Below are 18,475 nucleotides of genomic sequence, written 5' to 3'. Positions count from 1 at the left end.
GTCCATAGCATTGTTGTGGGGGGCAAATGAATTTGTATGTCATGCAGATAGCTCGGCATATGGAATATTACAGATGTGCAGTCGAGGTTCCTTCCCGTTCTCCTAATGGAGCATGAGTCCAGCCGAACCCACCACTTCCCTTAGCATACCTGTGGTCCACCTTCAGTAATGCTTCATGATGCTGATCCCCCTTTCACAGTGTTTGCTCGCTAAGGGAGTCTTGTCAATGGTTCTGTCCCCCTCTTTGCTTTTCCAGTACTAGCTTGAGATGACTGCCTTCTTGGGGAACATGATGTGTGTAGCTGCTAAGGAGACAATATACTTCCCAGAGCCAAAGATCAGGGTTTTAATAAGTTCTTTATTAGGAAAAGAGGCAGGAACTGAGCCATCCTATGGCTCTTAACCTGCAGTTTGGCAACCCTAGGACCAGACTCTTAGAGGCTGGGTGAGTGTGTGTAGATGAAAATGTTCAACATTTCTCTTCAAGTTGCTGGAGTGAGAAGAACAAATTAGATTATTGATGATCATATGGAGGTATGAGCTGACAGTCTACTTAGTTTCATTATTAAAACAAGAGTGGTTTTGAATAGTCGGGATTTCCCCCCTTTTTATTTAGATGGCAAAGAAAATTTATTGAGGATATCAGTAAAGACCGTGTTGGTGATCTAGCCTCCAAAGCTGCCCCCTGCATGCTAAAAAGACAGAGAAGAAAATTTAAGAGAATAAGAATATGAGATGAAAAGCCAAATTATAAACTCATTTCAACTCTTGGCCTGCAGGCTCTGGAATAACATTCTTTGTTGTCAAGGATGGAAAACAGCTCAGACTCGGGTCCAAGTGATTATTCCACTTTGGCATTGCCGCCTTTCTGCCAACTGCAATTCCATTTAGACACAGATTAATTAGGCAGGCAGAGACGGAAGTGCGCTGTGAGAACAGAGCCAGGAGAGGCAGGGCTGCAACCTGCAGAGGGCGCTGTGCGGAGCCGCAGAGCCGCCTGGCCCAGCCCACTGTCACGTGAAAGCCACAGAGTGCGGGTGACCGTGTGTGTATGCAAATGGACTCCAAACTTCTGTAGTGACACACCTCATTCTTCTACTGACTTTGTTCATGCCAGTGCCTCGCAGAAAACCTCAAGCTGAGGTGAAGGAATACACAAAAATGTGGCTGATCAGCTTTAGTCACCAGGAGGCTGTCCCTTGGAGAAAGGGGCTAGTGGATGCAGACATGAACGGGTTAAAACTTTCCTGGGGCCCTGTGTCACCATTCGGCACCTTTTTAATTCTTGCTTGTAAAACGGAAAACGGGACCAATAGTACCTTTTACTTTTTGCTGTTACTTGAAATGCAAAGACAGATGAGATAAAATCATGAAAACTCTTGGGAAAGACGACTGCCTTAATTAATTGAAGATAGCACTATTAACACTTATCTAGCAGGAGGGTTTATTCCCTTTCCAGATATTTTCCTGGCTCTTGCTTCCAGAGCTTGTGATCCCGTTTCCATCTGCTTTTATCTTCCCTGACACATCTGTGTCCTCCAGTGGAATTCCTTCAAGGAAAGGATGGCGGGGGGCGCGTGGCTGAACCTGCCTCGCTCCGATGGGAAGACAGCAAGGGCTAAGGGCTAGCGCAGCCGAGGGCGGGCGGCGTTGGGGCCGCTTTCCCGCGGGGGCCGAGCGCGCGCCCACCCTGCCGGGAGCTCGAGCTCCACGCTGCAGGCGCGGAGGCAGCAGCGGCTACGCTACCGGTGGGGCGGCGCTGCGCTGCTCTGCGCTGCGGGCGGTCGGGGGACCCGGGCTTTCCTGCCATCTTCCGACTCTTCGGAACGTGTGAACCCTTTCCTTCCCCCGGTGAAAATTTCCAGGAGGATTTGTTATTATTATTTTAACATTTCATTCCATAGAACCATAAAAAAAAAAAGTGGTGGCGCGGAGCACGGTCCTTTCAGAGGGGGGCAGCATTTCAACTCTTGGCCCCAACCTGGCAGCCCACTGGCCTCAGTGCTGCTCCGGCCCCAAAGCCGAGCAGCAGGGAGTTAGGACGCAGCGTGTGGGCAGCAGGCACGTTTCTTATTTGCGAGGTTTGGGGTTTGTTTGTTTGTTTTGATTCTTTATCAAGTGAATATGACTCTGCTTTGCTTTTACACACACTTCTTTGTGGCTTCACCAGTTATTAAACCTTTATGAGTTTTTTTTAACGTTTTGTATATTACCAGTTAAAATAGGAGAAAATACCATTCTGCTTTTTGGGGTTATACTTTGGATGAATTGTATTTTTATATACTACATGATTTAAAAATTTACCATTTCGTAATGCCACCTACATTTAAGACATGGAAATTCACAGAGGCTAACTTCTATTTTCATTTTTTTAATTTATTTATTCATTTATTTATTTATTTTGTATTTTAGAATCCTTTCCATTTCAAGGAGAGAATCCAAGGAATTTTTACCCCGTGGAGGAATGATGTAGTTCCATCCATAACCTTCTCTTTTTATACTTCCAGGTAAGTGAGTCTGTTAATCTTAAATTACTTAAGAAATGAAGATTTGTATGGTTTGACTTGAACTCAGCATTATGGCTGTGTTTGAAATATGTTAATTTCATTTCACTTTCAATAGTTTGATTAATAACAAAGTACTATTTTAAGATATGAATACTTTTTCAAAGTAATACAATTACTTGGCTGCTTTGAATCCTTTTATTCGTTTTGTAAAACCTGTAATCTGCATTTGACTTTACCAACTTCTTCAGAATTTCTCACTTCCCAAAGTGGCAAATGACTTAAATCAATAATGTAGTTAAAAGAACTACATGAGTCTTTTTTAAAACTGTTCACTTGAAAGGAAAAATTTGTTCTCCTTTTGGAAGTTGTGACAGAGTATTAAGCTTTCTCAAATATGCATCCCTTAATCAGATGGGCACCATAATTTTGACCATGCTACAAAATAATTATTTAAATAAAATGGCTTAGGAAATTGAAGGATGATCTTCCTTTCTGACTTATAACATCTTAAGGGTATGTTTTCCGGAAGTGTTGGAGAATAGCACCTTAATGGATTGTATGGTTGGTTTTAGTCTGAGGGCAAATGTAAATCTCGGGAACGTTGTTTTAGTATAACCGGTAATTTTGTGTTTCTCTGCAACAAGATATTTTATTACATCTGGCAAGACTAAACTTTAAAAAAAAAAGAACTTTAGGGACATCATTAATGTTGAAATGCAACAGTATGAGATGGGAAGTTATATATATGGTTCCTGTCTTCAGCAGAGCAAACCTTTTTTAGTTTTCTTCAGAAACTAGAGATACCTTAATGAAAATGGGTAAGCTGTACTCACATATACATATCGTCAAGAAAACTCCCTACGCCCTTCCTCTTCGTTTAACAAATTTCTGTAGAGGTTTTCTTCATGATTTTGTATTTTTTGTTTTTACTTTTGTTACACTAGTTAAAATTAAAGAGTGGATGTGAAAACATTTGATTTTGTGTTAATGAACTGCTTTGTACTAAAACAATAGAGTATGAGGAGTTTAAAAGGGATTGTGTCTGAGTTACTAATAATAGAAAAATGAAAACATTGGCCAAAAGCTAATAATACAAATAAAAATAACCAAAGAATAATTTTTCAAATTCTTTTCAAGTGGCTCAGAGGCCTGAGTAATTCAGGCCCAACTTGAGAGACATAGGGAATTGTCTGTCTAATCTTAGTTCTTGTGATGTTTAATGTTTTTGTGAATGGCTTGGATGCGTAGAAGAGAACAATGTCATTGACACACAGTGTAGACCATAGTTATGAAAACCTTGAGATAACCATAGGAAAGAGCCCAAGTAGACTGTACAAAAGAGGGGAGCAATCAAAAGCTGATTGAGGTCTACTTGGGCCCATGCAAAGTAATAGGGTGTTTATGCTCTGATATGAAGCTATTAGAGTAGTAAGACAGGGAATGTTGGGGGTGGGGGAGGTGCAAAAGGGCAGAGCAGGACATCCAGAGGTGGGTTTTAGTGGCAGTCACAGTGCTGCGGCAGAGATCCCTGGGCAGAGATCAGGATGTTACCAGGGAGCCAAGTCTCCAACTGGGCAGTATGAGCATCGGAAAGTCAGTTTCCCAGGAATTACTCCTTCTTCACTGAGTCCTGTTTGGAATCACAGTATGGACCTTCAGCAGTGGGCCTTCCCCAGACCTGCAAGAAACAAATGATAGATTACGAAAGACTGACAGGGTTGTTTCTCCCTCTGGCAGGCAGAAAATCCGTACCAGTGCACGGTGGTCACGGAATGCAAGCGGGGAGAGGTTTGATTGAAATATTTAATAGCATTAGGCCATAAAAGACTTGCAATATGGGTATCCTGGGTGTCTGACTCATGACAGTTTTTTTCTCAGTGAATCGCTGCTCACCATGTTTTACCCCACCTGTGCCCTGTTGGCGCATTTCTGGTCTCTCCCTATCCTCAGATGTATTCCTGTTTCCACACATCCTTCATCCCCTTTCTCCTGTCAAGGGAAAGGTGTGCTGCTGTCTTGCAACCCGTGCTCCTGGCTGCACCCTCTCGGGTCCCCCACCTTCCACTCCTCTCCTGTCTGTCCCTTCCCGGCTCACTGTGACTGCTGGTCGCTGTGTTGGTCTCCACACTCTTCTTTCAACCGTAACACTTTCTTCCTTCCCACCTGCACCCGAGGCACTCTTATTCCTCCTTCAACAGCTACCTGTGGGGCATTCCTGCACAGGCATCTCCAACACATAGAAACAGCTCCTGGCACCTGTGAGGCCCTGAAGAAAAGAATGAGTGGGTGAGCAAGTGAGTGGAAAAGTGAGTAAAGGGATGTCCCGGACCTGGAGGTGCCTCCTCTTATCCCTTCCACATTCTTCTGTACTGGCATGTGTCATTGCATCATCATCACTGTTTGCCAGTGGCCTCCTGGTCTTGCACCTGAGCAGGGCGCAGATCTCTCCTCATTTTCATGGTCTAGTTAGTTCCTTGTGTAGTTTCTGGGGAATAGAAACTCTATTTGCAGACGGTAGCCTTGTAGGTCTTGCAGTTCTGTGAGCCCCTGAGATATGATTACTGGATGACATAAACCTAGATGATTCAATCTATTTTTTTTAATTTGGAATGAAGCAGGTATTGAAAGTAAATACTAATATAAAACTATAATGTAGTAACTTGACAAGTTGCTCATATTTGAAGAAGCAGAGACTTGAGTAGATCACTTCGTATTTTATAAAGTGGCCTTCTTTTGGACATGTTTAGACTTTAAAAATATTTCCACGTAATAGAATGAGGTGTAACATTGGGTCTTTTAATAATTTTCAGCTTCTGCTGCTATGATTTTAATGTGTACTCCTGAGCCGTACACACTTGAGGGTACTACAGCCAAGGGCCAGGAGAGTCACACTGGCACCGGAATGGGTATCCAGGGATGCCTGGCCTCAGTGGGTTTTCCTCTCCTCCTATCGACTGACACTACATTAGCCCTTTTTTTTTTTTTTGCCTTTTCTGTTCTGTTTCAGGGCTCTGCTTATTGGGATTCCCTTTTCATCAAGTTAGCTTCTTGCCTCCGAGCCTGTGCTTCCCCTCTCACACCCACATCTTGTTCTGCTGTCCCCTCTCTGCAGAGCCTTCTCTTTCCTCTGTGTCCTCCTGACTCTCCCTCCTCTAGGACTCTGCTCTGGGAAGCCTTTCCAGAGCCCTGCCTGAGGGTGGGGCTCGGCCCTGCACCCCTCTCTCACCTTCCTTTTCTCACTGTTTACAGTTGTTTACCTGTCAGACACCTGTCCTTTGCCATCATTGCCCTCAAAGGAGGCACTGTCTCTGCACTTTCCGCATCTAGCATATGCTTGTTCATATTCGTACTGAAAAACAAATGTTTGAATGAATTTCCGGTGTCTGAAAACCCTCATCAGAACGTAGTGATGTCAGTATTTTTACTTGCTGAGTGCTTCGTGGTATACCTATCTTTCCTCTACCCTCTTTCTTTTTAACATGTATTTCCTCAGCTACCATGGAGGGGTGGGAGTTGAACCCAGGTGGTCTGACTCCAGCACCAGTGCCTGCTCAGTTAAATAAATTGTTTAAAAAGTAAGTCAGAGAAGGTTGGAAGCAAGCCAAGTGTCCATTGATAGATGGGTGGAGAAACAAAATGCGGTATGTGAATGTAATGCAATAGTATTCCACCTTAAACAGGAATGAAATTCTGACACCTGCCACAACGTAAGATGAATCTTGACATTGCACTAAGTGAAATAAGCCAGTCACAAAAAACCAAAATACTGTGTGATTCCATTTATACGAGGTAGTAGTCATATTCATAAAGATGGAGTAGAATGGTGGCTGCCAGGGGTTGAGGGGAGGGTGGGGTGTTGTTTAGTTGGTAAAGAATTGCAATTTTGCAAGATGAAGAAGTTCTGGAGACTGGTTGCACAGCAGTGTGAATGTTCTTAACACCACTGAATTGTATATTTAAAAGTCGTTAAGATGGTAAATTTTATGTTGTGTGCATTTTACCATAGTTAAAAATAACAAAAAGTAAGACCTTGCTTTAAAGACTATAATTAATCCTTTTGTTAACTGATGGTCATTAAGGCCAATTCAACACCAACAGGAAACTCCAATCTGGGGTGTGGTGAAAAAGAAAACTTTATTCAGTGCAAAACAGCTCAATTGTGATACGGCAGGGCTGTGAAAACTGCACAGCTGTGAGGCAGCCCCAGGGCCAGGCCCCTCACTGGCTGGGCAGCTCTGCTTTGCTCCTGGGTAATCTGCTGTGCTGCTTCCCAGTCCACTTTACACTGTGCTGGTCTGCCCCGCTCTGCTCCGGCAAGACACCTTTGGTGTTTCAGCTCAGCCAGGGAGACTCAGTCTTCAGTCTTTGGCGGGAAGAGAAAGTGATCTCAGAGCCAGAGGGGAGCTGTCTTATATGGACAAAAGCCCCTACACCTGGTGCCTGATTGGTCTCTCCTCATGCAAATAAGGACTCCAAATCCCAACAGTTTGATTGGTCCAAAAGGTACTGCTGTGGTTGGTTGAAATACAGCCTCTCTGGTGGGTTGGAGCTGTACAGCTCCATTAGCTGGGAAAAGCCTCAGTTTTACTGGTTGAAATAGGAGCCTGTTGCGCGTGGGTCACCGGCTAGCAGTGACCACGGCACACTGTGGATGGCTCGACAATACGCGAGAAAAAACACACATGCACAGAGACAAACCAGTTTCTGTGGGGAAGTAGGGACAGAATGGCCACCCCCCCTAGTGGGGAGCGCGCTGATCCACCGTCCATACCTGCTTTTATTAGGCTCATTTTGCATAATAACTCAGGTAACGTACAATACTCATTAGGGGAAGTAAGGAACATATAAAACAAAGAACTCTGCCGGTCTATTGAGTTGGGGGGTCAAAGAGCTGTAAGGCTGAGGAACAAACTAGCTTCCTCCTAAGACCCTCCTCATTCAACTGAGAGCATTCTTGAACAAAGAAGGTTTCACAGTAATTTACATGTTCTTTCTTAGGCCCGATCACCCCGGGAAATCCGCACTTCCCAGTACCGAGCTGTACTTCCCCGTCATTGTTTCAGGCTTAGGTGGAGCGCGGGAACTAAAGCCACCGAGAGATAAGGAGATTTTCTTCCGGACGCTGAGAACTCAGACTTTGTCAAAGCCGAGGAGTGAGGGTCCATCACCCCCCTTTTGCTGCAGCCCCCCCAAGTCCTTCTTTTGGGGGGCCTCCCAAAAGTGATCGTGCCTGGCTTGGGTTGTTCCCCCCGTGGGGAATCTTACCCGTCTTTGGCTAACCGACCAAGCTTTTTTGGGGTTCAGCAGCAGAAACAGCATTACTGCCAGGGAGATAAGCCTTTGTCTCCTTGCCGGCTCACGGTTCCAAGGGCGTTCCCTTAGCTTTAGCCTAGGCGGGGGTCTCAGCTTCTAATACCAGTCAGGGCGGTTCCCAACAGGAGCCCAGGAACGCCTTTGTAAGGGCTGGCTCAGATGGCAGAAACACAGCGCAGGCGGGCAGTTCAGTGCTGGCCTCTCCGTGAAGTTCAGTTGTGTGAGAAGCCCCTGTGTAGAAATGGCTGCTGGGCACTCTCTCTTTTAAATTGAGCCTAGTTACACACCAGAAATCCTTCTTAGTAGGTGTCTTCTTTCACAATGTTCACATTTGTTTTGTAGATTTTAATGTTTTATTGTTTATGCTATTACAGTTGTTCCAATTTTTCCCCCTTCACCTCCCCCACCCAGTCCTCTCCCAACTTCCATAGTGAATCCCCACATTGTTGTTTTTGTCCACGGGTCCTTCTTATATATTCTTTGACTAATCCCTTTACCTTCTTTAAATCAGTCCCCACCCACCCCCTCCCCTCTTACAGCTGTCAGTCTGTTCCTTGGTTCTATGCCTCTGGTTCTATTTTGCTCATTAGTTTCTTTTGTTCATTAAATTCCTCTTATAAGTCAGATCACATGGTATTTGTCATTCACTGACTGGCATATTTCACTTGACATAATAGTCTCCAGTTCCACCCAAGCCGTTACAAAAGGTAGGAATTCCTTCTTTTTCCCTGATGTGTAGTATTCCATTGTGTAAATGTGCCACAGTTTTTTGATCTTCTCATCTACTGGTGGTCGCTTAGTCTGTTTCTAACTTTTGGCTATTGTAAATAGTGCTGCTATGAACATAGGGGTACGTAAATTATTTTGAATTGGTGTTTCGAGATTCTTAGGGTATATTCCCAGCAGTAGCTTTTTGAAGAAATTCCATACTGTTTTCCACAGTGGCTGCACCAGTCTACATTCCCATCAACAGTGCACTAGGGTTTCCTTTCCTCCACATCCTTGCCAGCACTTATTTGTTGACTTTTGATGATAGCTGTTTTGGTAGGTGTGAGGTGATATCTCATTGCGGTTTTATTTTTTTATTTAAAATATATTTCATTGATTATGCTATTACAGTTGTCCCATTTTCCTCCCTTTATTCCCCATCTAACCTGCACACCCCCTCCCACCCACATTCTCCACCTTTAGTTCATGTCCATGGGTCATACATATAAGTTCTTTGGCTTCTACATTTCCTATACTAGTCTTAACGGCCCCCTGGCATCTATTTTCTACCTGTCATTTATGCTACTTATTCTCCGTACCTTTCCTTCTCTCTCCTCCTCCCACTCCCCCACTGATAAGCCTCCATGTGATCTCCATTTTTGTGATTCTGTTCCTGTTCTAGTTGTTTGCTTAGTTTTTGTTTTTGTTTTGTTTTGTTTTTAGGCTCAGTTGTTAATAGCTTTGAGATTGTTGTCATTTTACTGTTCATATTTTTATCTTCTTTTTCTTATATAAATCCCTTTAAGATTTCATGTAATAAGGGCTGGATGATGATGAACTCCTTTAACTTGACCTTATCTGGGAAGCACTTTATCTTCCCTTCCATTCTAAATGATAGCTTTGCTGGATAGAATAATCTTGGATGTAGGTCCTTGCCCTTCATGACTTCGAATACTTCTTTCCAACCCCTTCTTGCCTGTAAGGTTTCTTTTGAGAAATCAGCTGATAGTCTGATGGGAACTCCTTTGTAGGTAACTGTCTCCTTTTCTCTTGCTGCTTTTAAGATTCTCTCCTTATCCTTAATCTTGGGTGATGTAATTATGATGTGCCTTGGTGTGTGCTTCCTTGGGTCCAACTTCTTTGGGACTCTCTGAGCTTCCTGTTCTCCCTGGAAGTCTATTTCCTTTACCAGATTGGGGACGTTTTCCTTCATTATTTTTCAAATAAGTTACCAATTTCTTGCTCTTCCTATTCTCCTTCTGGTACCTCTATGGTTCAGATGTTGGAATGTGTAAAGATGTCCCAGAGGTTTCTGAGACTATCCTCATTTTTTTGAATTCTTGTTTCTTCATTTTGTTCTGGTTGAATGTTTCTTTCTTCCTCCTGGTCCAAACCGTTGATTTGAGTCCTGGTTTCCTTCTCATTATTGTTGGTTCCCTATACATTTTCCTTTATTACCCTTTTCTTTTTTTTTAAATTTTTAAGATTTTATTTATTTATTTTTAGAGAGGGAAGGGAGGGAGATAGAGAGAAAGAGAGAGAAACATCAATGTGTGGTTGCTGGGGGTTATGGCCTGCAACCCAGGCATGTACCCTGGCTGGGAATCGAACCTGGGACACTTTGGTTTCCAGCCCATGCTCAATCCACTGAGCTACACCAGCCAGGTATTACACTTTCCATAGCCTTCATTTTTTCCTCTAATTTGCGACTATATTCCACCAGTTCTGTGAGTATCTTGATTACCAGTGTTTTGAAGTCTGCATCTGATAGGTTGGCTATCTGTTCATCGCTTAGTAGTATTTTTTCTAGAGCTTTGATCTTGTTCTTTCATTAGGGCCTTATTTTTTTTTTTTTGTCTTGTTGGGCCTGTTACATAGTAAGAGGCAGAGCCTTAGGAGTTCACCAGGGTGGGGCAACCCACATCGCTACATTGTGGCGCTGTATGTGGGGAAGGGGTCCAAGAGGGGTACAGTGCCACTTGCTCTCTGCTGGTTTTCAGTCACTTCCCCCACTACCCACAATCAAATTGGTCCCTTCTGGTGCTGATTCCTGGTTGGGTAGGTTTATGTACATTCTAAGAACCTGTGGATCTCTCCAATGAACTCTCCTGTGAGGCTGGAAGTTTCTCCTGCTGCCTCAGCCCCCACAGGTGTTTTCAGTCAGAGGCTTTGAGGCTTTATTTCCCTGCTCTGGAACCCTGGGTTGTGCAGTCTATCTTGCTCCCCAGTTTATCTGCACATGAATGTGGGACCACCCATTCCTCAAGCCTCCACCTTGCCGGGTCTGCCAGCCACTGTCTTGCCCACCCCAGTCCTCCAGCCACTGCCTTGCTGTGAGTCCTCTCCACCCAGCTGCCCGTCTCCACCCCTCCTACCAGTCTAGATGAATGTTTCTTTTTTAACTCCTTGGTTGTCAGACTTCCATACAGTTCAATTTTCTGTTAGCTCTGGTTTTTTGTTTTTAAATTTGTTGTTGCCCTTTGGTTGTGCGAGGAGGCCCAGTGTGTCTATGTATGCTTCCATCTTGGCTGGAATTCTCATTGTGGTTTTAATTTGCATCTCTCTGATGGCTAGTGATGCTGACCATTCTTTCATATGTCTCTGGGGCCTCTCTATGTCCTCCTCGGAGAAGTGTCTGTTTAGGTCCTTTTCCCATTTTTAGTTGGATTATTTGTTTTCCTGGTCAGATGAGTTCTTTATACAATATATTTTTGGACATATATACAAAAAACCTTTGTCCAATGTATTGTTGGCAAATATGTTCTACCAAGTAGTTGATTCCCATTTCTTTTTGATAATGGTTTCTGTAGCTGCACTGAAGCTTTTTACTTTGATGTAGCCCTATTTACTTATGTTTTTCCTTTATTTCCCTTGCCCTAGGAGGCACATCAGCAAAAATATTGCTATATGAGATGTTTGAAATTTTACTATGGTTTACACTAGGATTTTTATGGTATCATGACTTATATTTAAGTCTTTTATCTGTTTTGAGTGTGTTCTGGTGTATGGGGTAAGCTGGTGGTCTAGTTTCATTTTTTAAAGTATATTTTATTGATTATGCTATTACAGTTGTCACAATTTTTCCCATTTTCTCCTCTCCACCTGGTATTCCCCTTCACTCCAGTAATGTTCCCTGCTTAGTTCATGTCCATGGGTTGTGCATATAAGTTCTTTGGCTTCTCTGTTTCTTACACTTTTCTTAACCTCCCCTTGTCTATTTTGTACCTACCAATTATGCTTCTTAATCCTTGTACCTTTCCCCCATTCTCCCCTTTCCCCTTCCCACTGATAAACCTCCAAATGATCTCCATATCTATGATTCTGTTCCTGTTCTAGTTGTTTGCTTAGTTTTTGTTTTTTAGATTCAGTTGTTGATAGTTGTGAGTTTGTTGTAATTTTACTGTTCATGGCTTTGATCTTCTTCTTTTTCTTAAATAAGTCTCTTTAACATCTTATATAATAAGGTCTTGGTGATGATGAATTCCTTTAGCTTTACCTTGTCTAGGAAGCACTTTATTTGTCCTACCATTCTAAATGATAGCTTTGTTGGATAGAGTAATCTTGGTTGCAGGTTCTTGCCTTTCATGACTTTAAATACTCCTTTCCAGCTCCTTGCCTGCAAAGTTTCTGTTAAGAAATCAGCTGATACCTATTGGAGCTCCCTTGTATGTTAGTAGCTGTTTTCTCCTTGCTGCCTTTAAGATTCACTTTTTTGTCTTCAAATTTTGCCATTTTAGTTATGATGTGCCTGGGAGTGGGCCACTTTGGGTTCATCTTGATTGGGACTGTCTGTGCTTCCTGAACTTGTGTGACTTTTTCCTTCACCAAGTTAAGGAAGTTTTCTGGCATTATTTTTTCAAACAGGTTTTCTAGCCCTTGCTCCTGTTCTTCTCTTTCTGGTATCCCTATGATGCAAATATTGTTATGTTTAATGCTCCCAAAGCTCCCTTGAAATATCCTCATTCTTTTTAAGTCTTTTTTCACTTTGTTGCCCTGACAGTGTTTTTTTCTACCTTGTCTTCCAACTCACTGACTTGATCCTCTGTTTCATTTAGCCTCCTTTTAATCCCTTCCAGTGTATTCTTCATTTCAGATATTGTAGTCTTCATGTCCACCTAGTTCTTATTTATAGTCCCTCTGTCCTTTTTCATGCTGATATAATCCCCACTAAGTTCCTTGTAGTTCTCACTAAGTTCCTTGTGCATCCTTATAACCATTACTTTGAACTCTATGTCTGATAAATTGCTTGTCTGGATTTCATTTAGGTCTTTTTCTGGAGATTCCTCCTTTCCTTTCATTTGGAGGTTGTTCCTTTATCTCTCCATTTTAGTTGTCACTTTGTGTTGTGTCTATTATGATTGGCTTTGACTCCCTGTAGTGTGGAATGGCCTTATGTGCTAGGAATCCGTGGAATCCAGTGGTGCAGACTCATTGATCTCCAGATCTGGATGCCCTAGGAATATCCTTTGTGTGGGTTATGTGGACTCTCCTGTTGTATTTGGGTCCTGATTGTTACTGATCTGTTCATTGGTGGGGACTCCTCTACAGCTGGCTGTCTATGAGGCCCAACCCCCACACCATTTCATATACTATTGTATAGGTCCTGGCAGAACAGAGCAAAACAACACCAAGACAAGCAACTCCCCCATCCACAACAGCACTATCCATGACGAAAGAACAAAGAATAATACAAGCAGAAAGAGAAATGGAATAGTAGGGAAAGTGAAAAGAAAAAAATATGAGTAGACCAAAGGAAAGAAAAGTGATTATGAGAGGAGAAAAGGGAAGAGAACTAATACTAGTAATGAGCTGAAAGAGGAAAATGGGGAGAAGGAACACAGAAAAAAGAAAAAGTAACAAAAATAATAAAAGAAAAGAAGAAGGGAGCAATGGAGCAATCAAAAGTTAGAGTAAAATAAGAGATATGAAAGAAAAAATACAATACTAAAAATAGAATTAAAAAGAAAAAGTAATGAAAAGGCTATGAAAAAGAATATAGCAAAAATAATAAAAAAATAACCAAGTGGATTCTTTCTCCTCAGCAGAGTTTAGTGCTTGCCTGCTGGTTTCTCCCTTTGGCTCTGGCTCTGATGTCTGGCTCTGGTGTGAGCCAATGTCAGGTACTGTCCATGTCCGGCCTTTAGCTGCCTTTTTGAAACTACGGGTGATCCACAGTTTGTGGCTGATTCTTCTGGGCTTGGCTGCTCCCAGGATGGGCCAAGCTGCTCTGGAAAGCTGGTTTTTATCAGCAGTTAGTCCAATGGGTGTGTGAGCAAATGTCCCACGTCATTGCAGGATCTGCCCCTGCCTGTCTCTGCCTGATGGCCTGCTGTCCATCTTAGACTAGTCACAGACCAGACTATTTCTGACAGGGCTTCTGGGGGAACCAGGAGGCTCTGATTTCTGGATCTCCCATAGCAGGTGCCTTTCAGACTTTAGGGAAGATGGTGGGTGTATTCCCATGCCCTCAAGCCACTAGTCTGAGTCTGTCTGTGATTATTTCCCTGTACTCAGCAGGGCAGGGGCCCTAGTAGGGCCTCCAGAGCTCAGCTTTTGGGTCTGCTGGGTGTTGGGAGCATGTTTCAATGGCTGTCCTGTGAGGGGGGAGTACCAGTCTGTTTTCCAGGAAAGTGTATGGGTGGGCTGCACCCTGCAGGCAGTCTCTGACACCCCCTGAGTCCGTTTACATTGCTGTCTCCTCAGCATGGGTTAAGATGCAGAATGGGAGAAAAGAGAGAGAAAAACCCAAACAAAACAAAATACCAAAACAGAGCCAAACTGAAAGAAGATCAAAAAAGGTTCAGGGTGGAGGGAGTGAACAGGATTGCAGAGGGTGTGGCGAGTGGAATTTCAGAGGGTTGGGGTAGCCGTATCCTAAAGAGTAAGGTAGTTGATTTTCCCCTGGGAGAGGCTAGCTCTTCTCTGGAAAGGTGGCTGCTGTGGTGCCCAGGTATATCCTGGCCCTGAAAATCCCACAGCTGTACCCCCCAGTGCCAGGGTCCAGCCTCAACAGGGTCTCAGGGTCCCCGAAGGATGCACAGCTAAGGTGAAGAGACTGAATTGAGACACTGGGTGGGGTGCCGGAGGACAGCCTGGCTTTTTGGGCCTGACTGACTCACCGAGAAAAGTCAATCTTTATCTTTATAGGGGAGGTTATACAACATTCAGTGCATAGTGTGATTATTAAAACAGAAATGGTTACCACAAAAATAATTTCTAAAAACACAGAAGGTTTTACAGATCAATCATGTTAAACAAAGAAATAACCAAAAAGTACAGAAGGTCCCACAGATCAACCATATTAAACAAAGGTTATTTTGACCATGAGGGTCATTAATCAGTTGGCCAATGAAGCTATACAGGCACAGACTTTCAGGTGCCAATTAGTAACTAGGTGTCTATTAAGATTCTAGGGATTGGTCTAAGTTAAAAGGGTGCAAGGGGTGATTTATAGGTATATAGAAATTAACTATTATCCATTAAAATTAAATTTATCTCAATCAGATAACTGATTTTTTTGCCTGTATTTTTTGATTTATACATCTGGAGGGGCATGTTTTGTGTTGGTTTCCATGTACTGAGATTATTATTTCCAACTAGAACTCCTTGCTTCTTTACACTCCTGTCCAGGGTATGGGAGGGGTAGTGGCTCTAATAAATCTTAAGCTTTCAGGTGGTGACTCCCTAAGAAACATTCCTAGCAACAGCTTCCTTCAGTGTTCTGGCAGTTGGTCTGCCCATAGTTTAATTTTGTCCATAACTTCCCAGGTGAGGGAAACAGGCAACATTAGGGTTGCTAGGGGTCTCTGTTCTGTGGTCAGCAAGTCATTTCGCGCAGAATCAGGGGCATTGTGCAGATTTTTTATTATAACACACAGGCATCTAAAAATCCCACCACCTATTGCTAGCGGGGACAGGCATACAGGAGGAGATAGGCACGAGATCTGGCCACAGTCGCCTCTGCTGTGCAGATGTGTCTCACCCAACCCGACTGCGTCAAAGGTCAGCTGTTGGTCGGCTCCCAACACCCCAGTCTCTCCCCAGTGCCTCCTGCTCCAGACTCTCCTCCAGTCTGCGCTGCCCTCCCTTTGCTGGGGCCCAAAGTCAGTAGCCACAAGCATGAACCCCGTGCTTTGCCCCTTTAAGGAAAGAAAAAGATGATGGGTTTGTTTCCAGTGGTTTTCGTCTCTCCCCAGCAGAGAAAGTCCCCGTGGCCTTTCACCACTGATTTTGCTATGTGATGGGCTGATCTTGGCACTGGCTCTCCATGCTTGGGAGCCTGATCTGTGGTCCTGGCTTCACTCCTCTCAAGGGGAACCTCCCACAGCCTCACCGTGGTCTTGGCAGCCACTCGCGTGAATGGGGCCAGCCCCTTTAAGATGTCCCCACCCTTCCCACCAGTCTTGGGGTGGTTTTGTGGCCATCCTTGGTTAAAAGTCTCATTTTCAGGTAGCCTTCAGTTTAACTCGGGTGGTTGTTTTCTTTAGTTTTATTTCCAGTCTGGTTTGGGGAGGAGGTGTGTGATCTATCTTCCTACTGCACTGCCATCTTGGAGCCGCCCCCCAGGGTTCACGCTTTTAAAAGTATCAGTGGATGGACCTGGAGAATATTAAGCTAAGTGAAATAAGGCAGTTGGTGAAAGACAAATACCGCATGATCTTGTCTGTAAGAGGAATCTAACGAACATAATAAACTAACGAGCAAAGTCGAACCAGAGGCATGGAGATGCAGAACAGACTGACAGTGACCAGAGGGGAGGGGATAAGGGTGGAAGGAAAGGGAAGGGACTAGTCAGGGAACATGTATGGATGACTCGTGGACAGGGACAACGGTGTGGGGATGGACTGTGGGAGCAGGGTGTGGGCAGAGGAGGGGAGCAAAGGGGGAAAAATTGGGACAACTGTAATATAACAATAAGAATTCTTTTAAAAATCAAAAGTAATTTCTTTGATTTGGGAAGTTTTATTTCCCTAAGCTTTATTTTTCATTTGCTCAATTTTAAAATCACTTTTTATTTGAAAATGCATTATGTAATAAAACAAACAGTATTTACATTGATAAGATCTTTGGAATTTAACTTTAGACTTTGTTTTTTTATTATTTTGCCTATACTTGCAGTTAAAATCTGTTTTAAAACTACCTACTTCCCTACCTGTTTTTCTTCAACAAATAGGATCTCATTGCTTCTCCAGAAATACTTGTATGACACTTAAAAATTATTTTTGTGATTAAGAGCAGAAATGTTTGCTCTTTCACGGGCAGAGGGCATGGCAAACTCCAGGTTTGATTTGGTGGCTAGGAGCCAGCTACTTCAGTCATTTTTTTTTATCACACTAATGGACCTTTCATGTGGAAAATCATGACTCTAAAACTGTAAATTACACTCTGGCGCTTGAAAGAGTACAATCTCAAAATGTTTAGCTGACACTTAGGAAGCAGTTCTCTTTTTGCTCAAGGGTTCTGACCCGCTATGTAATAGCTTTCCTGAAGAATTTAAAGCGAGACCTGGATCCCGTCAGCCTGGGGACATTGAGAAGGGAGGGCAAGGACCTGATGGAGCTGGTATAAAGGTTTGAGGGAAAAGCGGGGATGAAAATTAGAGATGGAGGGTGGACATATGAAATAATTGTAACTCTCTGGAAACTTGCAGCTCAGTAGTGACTTAGATTTTTATAACATTACAAACATGGCCTTATGGTCAAAGACACCAGAAAAAAACAAAATTCAATCCCAGTTGCTATTTTAATTTTTTCTGAAGTTTAAAAAAGTATATATGGTAATTTGAAATGTTAGTTAATGTTTACATTTAAGTGTTTTAATAACAAGTTGCATATTTTCAGCTCAATGAATATATGAGACCTGCCCATAAAGTATCCAGCCACACACTATGAAAAATAGAAACATTCATTGAAGAAGATACAAGATACAAGAAACAAGAAACACTATGCACAGGACAGTGACACCTCAGTCCCTTTCAAAGTAAGCACCTTAGGATCTCACACAGTTCTGCCGGTCACCATCAGTTTCCCCATCATATTTTCCTGAATATCATTGATGATCTGAAATCTCTTCCCTCTCAAAGGTGATTTTAGTTTTGGGAAAAGCCAGAAATCACAGGGTGCCAAATCTGGGCTGTAGGAGGGCTAAGTCACCTGGATGACTTGATGTTTCACCAAAAATCTCTGCATGAGGAGGCACATTGTCATGATGAAGCTGCCAATCACCAGTTGCCCATAGCTGTGGCCCTCTGAATCACTGGAATAGTTTCTGTGGAGCAGTGTTCAAGTTAATGCAAAATGTGATGCAGATTCATTGCTCTATTTCCTCAATCATTTTGAATGCAATGACCACACAGTACACAGGCTCACTCAACAGCAACTACTGCTCCCACTGACTAATACAGTGAAGTCATCATTGTTCACACACGTGCATTCCAGTCCACTCTTTTGGGCTGCCAGGTTACATCAGTGTCATGCACACCATTCCTGTTATATTAACAATTGTTGGACTTTTTCCTGACAGACCTCATATACTGAGACTTACTAAGTGTTAGACTTTAAATGCGCTTTGTGGTCACCAAGTGCCAATCCTTGAATTGGAATCCAGTCTTTGGTGAAGGTGTCAGTCATCTGCAGAGAAATGAGAAAAATATGGTGATGTTTTCAAAGAGGTAACATTCACTTTAAAGGAATAACTTTTACTTTGAAGTTTTGATTTTTTCTTATGTATTAAATTTAAAATATTTTTAGAATATAATAATAGTTAATATTTAAAATTCTATTTGTTGGCAAATTAAAATGTTGGATATTATTTAATGGGATTCTTGGTTCTGAGAATAGAAGTCAAATTTAACAGGAAAAGAATCTATTGGAAGACTTTCCCACAGAATTGGTAGGAGAACCAAAATCTCATACACAGTAAAATGTAAACTTGCAGCCAGAGCTACT

The 18,475-nt window shown here is 42.8% G+C and overlaps 1 protein-coding gene across 6 annotated transcripts in view; it reads left to right on the top strand.

Annotated features, from left to right (window-relative positions):
• CSGALNACT1 (chondroitin sulfate N-acetylgalactosaminyltransferase 1) overlaps positions 1-18,475 on the top strand; it is a 314,893-nt gene that overhangs the window by 147,666 nt on the left and 148,752 nt on the right. For 5 of the 6 annotated variants that reach the window (XM_045821598.1, XM_045821600.1, XM_045821596.1 and 2 more), the window contains one exon: positions 2,413-2,507. The gene's annotated coding sequence lies outside the window, so the exon portion shown is untranslated. Of the gene's footprint in view, positions 1-1,688; positions 2,082-2,412; positions 2,508-18,475 lie in introns of those variants that run through there. The other variant, XM_045821597.1, reaches the window with a different exon arrangement.

The sequence above is a fragment of the Phyllostomus hastatus genome, unplaced genomic scaffold (genome assembly GCF_019186645.2).
Source record: "Phyllostomus hastatus isolate PE091 unplaced genomic scaffold, TTU_PhHast_1.1 phas_scaffold_46, whole genome shotgun sequence".
Taxonomy (NCBI): Eukaryota; Metazoa; Chordata; class Mammalia; order Chiroptera; family Phyllostomidae; genus Phyllostomus; species Phyllostomus hastatus.
Note: the sequence above shows the minus strand (reverse complement) of the source record. Positions and strands in the feature narration are given on the sequence as shown.